Raw genomic sequence first — 5,508 nt, forward strand, 5'->3', positions numbered from 1 at the left:
TTGTGGCGGGCGCCTGTGGTCCCAGCTACTTGGGAGGCGGAGGCAGGAGACTCGCTTGAGCCCAGGAGTTGGAGGTTGCTGTGAGTGTAATGCCACGGCACTCTGCCCAGGGGGACAGCTTGAGGCTCTGTCTCAAAAAAAAAATAAAAATAAAAATAAAAAATAAAAAATGAAACCACAATACACTAACAGGAAATACAAGCAAATATGGACTTAATTTTGTGATGGAGAAATACCTTTCTAAGCAGTGACGTGTCAGGGCCATCGTAATGAAGAACATATATATGATTTTTTCCACGGCAGGGAGACAGTATAAGCAGCATCAAAAGGCAGATAACAACTGGGAAAAACTATGTGCCAGACAAAATGGATCTTACAGGACATGCAAAAATCCTCTTGCCGATCAATAAGGCAAAGTATTGGCAAAGGAATTGGGAAGTTCATTCACAGAAAGTTCAAATTGCTAATATATCGGTGAAAAGTGTTCAATTTCAAAAGATCCAAATGAAGCTAAAGTTTCAGCGATTAGGTTGGAAAACCTTATAAAAAGATTATAAAAATACTTATAAAAGATTGTAAGTACCAGGGAGGGTTCAGAGAATGAATATTTTTATGTGTCGCTGGTGAGACAAGCAAATTCCAAAAATGTCCTCGAGCAAAGTGGGCAATGTTAATTCATTAAACAAATATTTATTGAGTTTCTGTGTGCACCAGGCATGTGGTAACAACATACGGTCGTCCCTGCTCTCATTTCCCTTCTAGGGTGGTGGGCGGGATAGACATGAAAGAAGGAAGCACACCAACAAGTTCATAGTTACCGCAGCAGTAGAAAGTACCTACAAATGTGTTTAACAAGGGGGCCTAACCTGGGCAGCTTGATTCCAAAGATGTTCCTAAGGAGGTGATTCTTAAGCCAAGTCTATACTCTGGGAAAGATTTAGTGAGAATAGTTAGGAAAAACTTTTCTGGGGAGAGGAATGGCAATATGACAGTCTGATGAACTCTGGGGCCATTCAGTCCCACACCTGTGACTCCTGGAGCGCTCTGGCCCCTGTTGGCCTTCCCCGACTCAGCTCCTGATTCCACAGTTGCTACAATGTATTAGCTACAATATCCAATTTTCAACCAAAAACTATTAGACAAAGAAACAGGAAAATATTTGTTACAAAGGAAGTCTTTGAACTCTGAGTGGACCCAGAACTTAATTTAGCGGTTGCAGACATCAAAGCAGCTATTACATATATATGCTCAAAGAATTAAAGAAAAATAGGTTCATAGGAAAACACATTCAAGGAATAAATGGAAAATATAGTATCCACGAGTTAACAGGGAATTTCTACAGATAAGCAGAAAGGATTAATGGAAATTCTAGAACTAAAAAGGGTAAGAATGAAATTTTTAAAAGTTCACTAGGTGGGCCTCCAATTCTAGAGGGCAGAAGCAAGGATCAGTAAACTCGAAGAAAATCAGCAGAAAGTGTTTAACCCAAAGAAAGGAAAGAAATAAGATTGGAGGAAAAAAAAGTAGAACTTGAGAGACCTTTGGGACGGTACCAAGTAGCACAAAGGCGTGTGGCTGGAGTCCCCGAAGGAGAGGAAAGAGACAGAGGGACAGAAGAAATTTGAGGGAATAATGGTTGAAAACTTCTCCACATTAGTGGAAAACATTAACTTACTGACCCCAAGGAAGAAGGTAAACACAGGCAAAATCACTCCTCGGCAAATCATAGTTAAATTTCTGAAAGTCAAAGGAAAAGGGAAAATTTTGAAAGATTTTGGGGAAAAATGACTTGTTCCATAAAGGGGAATTGTGACACAATTGAGAGCTGGCTTTTTTTTTTTTTTAACTTTTTTTTTTAACTTTTTTTTTTTTGGCTGGGGCTGGGTTTGAACCTGCCACCTCCAGCATATGGGACCGGCGTCCTACCCTTTTGGAGCCACAGGCGCCGCTCAAGAGCTGGCTTTTTATTAAAAAAGAAAGATGAATCTAGAGGCTGCTTCATTAATTAGAGTTTCAAGAGTGGATATTATTGGGAAGGGAAGGGAATCCACACATATTAGTGGTTTGCACCGTATGACGCAGGAAATCCCCAGGACTGAAGGAAGATGAGGCTGCCGGTGGGAAGAGCTCGGTGAATGTCAAACAGGAGACACGAAGGACGAACATTAAAATCTCATCATTCCACACCAATGTGCATTACAGTGGAATTTCACAATAGGTAGGAAAGAGGGAGAGAAAAAAAATTCCTAAAGCTACTAGTCGATAAAGGAAGGTCATTTCTAGAAGAAAATTCATCAGTTTGACTTAAGATCCTCATCCATCACAAGTGGTGTTCCTATTTGCTAGCAGTCAAAAGTTAGAAGAAGTAATAAAAATTGTGTCCAGTTGGAGTAGCACAAAACATGCAAGGAAATTGACACTAGATGTCTGAAGAAATGTGAAAAAAAATGGGGTCTGTGTGACAGGCAATTCTAGAATTCATATGGAAATGGAGAAGTTCAGGAGCAGCCTGGATGAGTTTGAAGCAGAAGAGTAAGATGGTGGGAACTTGCCTTACTCTACTGTAAGACCTCACTGCAGTGGCAGCCAGAATTGGTGAAGTTGTGTTCAAATAACTAAAAGGAGAAGAGACTTGAGTCCAGAATGGACTCGCCACGTGCTGTGTGTGTAGGGAGAGAATGTCCCCCTTGATTCCCCCCACATTTTCTTAAAAAAGACTAGGACAGGCCAGGTGCAGTGGCTCACTCCTATAATCCTAACATTCTGAGAGGCTGAGGCAAGTGGATTGTTTGAGACCTGCCTGAGCAAAAAAACAATACCCCCTCCTCTCTAAAAATAGCCAGGCATTGTGGCAGGCTCCTGTAGTCCCCATTACCCAGGAGGCTGAGACAAGAGGATCGCTTGAGCCCAAGCGTTTGAGGTTGCTGTGAGCTATGATGCCATAGCACTCTACCCAGGGTGACAAAGTGGGACTCTATTTCAAAAAAAAAAAAAAGAGGACTAGGATTGCTAAACTGTTTGTAAGACATTTTTTGCCAATGAAGTAAGCTTTTGCTCTTCAAAGTCGATGGCCAGAGAGAGCAGAACATAGAGTTTATATCAAAAGGTAGAAAAGAAGACAGTTTGCCCTTTCCCCAGAAAGCCTGGATCAGGAGTTGAGGAAGAAGAAAGGCACAGGAGGGTGGGACCTGAGAGGCGGAGACCTGGGGGAGACTACCTCAGGATGAGCGGGGGCCATCCTGGGAGACTCAAATAGGAAACACAAGACTTTGAATCTAGTAGAAAAGAATTGTATTTCTATATGTATTGAAAGATGTCTTAATATTTAAAAAGCATGGGGCCTGGCCGGGTGGCTCACTCCTGAAATCCTAGCACTCTGGGAGATAGAGGTGGGTGGATTGCTTGAGCTCCAAAGTTTGAGACCAGCTTGAGAAAGAGTGAAATCTCATCTCTAAAAATAGCCAGGCATTGTGGTAGGCACCTGTAGTCCCAGGTACTTGGGAGGCTGAGACAAGAGGATCTCTCAAGCCCAAGATTTTGAGGTTGGTGAGCTATGACACCCCGACACTCTACCGAGGGCAATAAAGTGAGATTCTCCGTATATAAAAAAAAGATTCAAAAAGCCTGATCTCTTTCTGACAAAGACAGCAAAGTGAAAAGATAAGTCACATGAAGGAAAAAACGTAGGTGTGGAGATGGGTTTGCAGGGTGCCCTGTCAGTGGCGTGCTGGTTGGCATCTGCCTAGCAGACCCTCTGGTGCTTCCTTACCTGTGATGCTATCAACTGTGATATCTGATAGCACTATCAGAGTAGACTGATTACAAGGCAAATGATGCTATCTGTAGAATGAAAATTAATTTTGATCTATAGAGATACAATTGGACTCTGTTCTGTGGAAATGATAACCCCCGAATAGTACACTTTATTGCCCTATAGGATATGAAGCAGTTTTGGACCGACTAGCAAATCCGTGTCTGCATTCCAGATTGCCCGCACATACCTGTCCTTCCACTCCTCCTCCGAACTGGTTTTAACATCACATTGGCTCCTTTATTAATGAATGAGTTAAATAAAGCCTCAACGGGTGTTCATTTTCTATTTGCATGAGAATCATGATTTTACCTCTAACATTACTCTTTGTCTACAAAAATTAGAATGCATAATATAGGAGGGCTGTCCGGAAAGTATCCAGCCACGTGGCAGCCAGCCCCTATGAGAAGGGGTGGCTGGATACTTTCCGGACAGCCCTTGTACGACACAGTGTTAAGTACAAAAAGGAGCTCGTATACCTGAGAAAGGAAAAAGACAAAGATCCAATTAAACACAAGGAAAGTTTTTAAGTGGAAAAGGATTAACCTCATTCATAATCAGATAAAGTAAAATGAAAACAGCTTCTCCCTTTTCAGCCACAGAAGGTGTCTGCTAGCCTGACACTGTGGCTGTTGCTGGTGTGATATCTGGAACTGCGGAGGGGCTGGCTAGGGGCAGATTGACCTGTGAGATCTGAACATCTTACAAAGGAAAGATCCTCTGGGCTGCTGGGGTTGGGGATAGCTTGGAGGGACGTTGGCAGTGCCCAGGTGAGGAGTGACAGTGGCTGAGGTCTGGGTGGGAGCAAAGGTAGTGAGCTGAGGAGTCCAGATGGCTAGGGCATCTGGTGGGGTCTGGAAGTGACCCCCTCCAGGGGCTAACGTCTGCCTCTGCCCTCAGGACTGTGAGAGAAGCCCAGCCCTCCCATACAAGGAGCAAGACAGAGGTCAGAAGTGGCTGGTGCCCCATACCAGCTCCTGGAAGTCCTCATGGGGTGAGTTGGGACATCCCAGGAGGCATTCTTGATCCCAACGCACCTGGGTTTTGACCCCCGTGGAGATAGGGGGCAGCTGCAGGAGGTAAGAGGCCCCACCCTGGAATGGATACACGCCAGCCCAACAGAGCCCACCCAAAGTGAGGTGAGAGCACCAGGCCTCTTCCATCCCAACCCTCCTTGTGGCAGCCTCAGAAACACGAGGAAGGCTGGGTTGGGCAGCACTGTACAGGCAGGAGAGTCAGGGAGCAGTCACCCAATGAGAAGATAAGCAGGACTTGCATAGGGCTATGGAAGAGGGGGAAGGGGGCCCCTGTAGAAGTGGATGTGGTGCCAAGGGTGAGTTTTCCCTTAAAAGTAAGAGTGTTGAGCCTGCTGGAGAGAAGGGCATGGTGGGAGGCACTGAAGAGATAGGAAGAGGCTCCCAAGAAGATGTGGGGTGCAGCAGGCCTGAATGAGCAGGTCTGAATGAGCAGGTAGGCATGTGGGAGGGTGCGACACAGCACAGCAGCATTGGTGGCAGGAAAGCAGGATGCCCCAGAAGCAGGAGGGAGAGACGGTGGCTTGTCAGAGACCAGGGGACCTCTTTTTATCCACCCCACCCCCAAGGTAGATATCTGAGAATGACCTGCACTGCAGTCTGGTGACCTATCTCCCTGGGAAGGTGTCCTGGAAGAGGTTGGAGCTCATGACCACAGAGGTG

Source organism: Otolemur garnettii, unplaced genomic scaffold, assembly GCF_000181295.1.
Source record: "Otolemur garnettii isolate 467f Iridium unplaced genomic scaffold, OtoGar3 scaffold00007, whole genome shotgun sequence".
In the NCBI taxonomy this organism is placed as follows: Eukaryota; Metazoa; Chordata; class Mammalia; order Primates; family Galagidae; genus Otolemur; species Otolemur garnettii.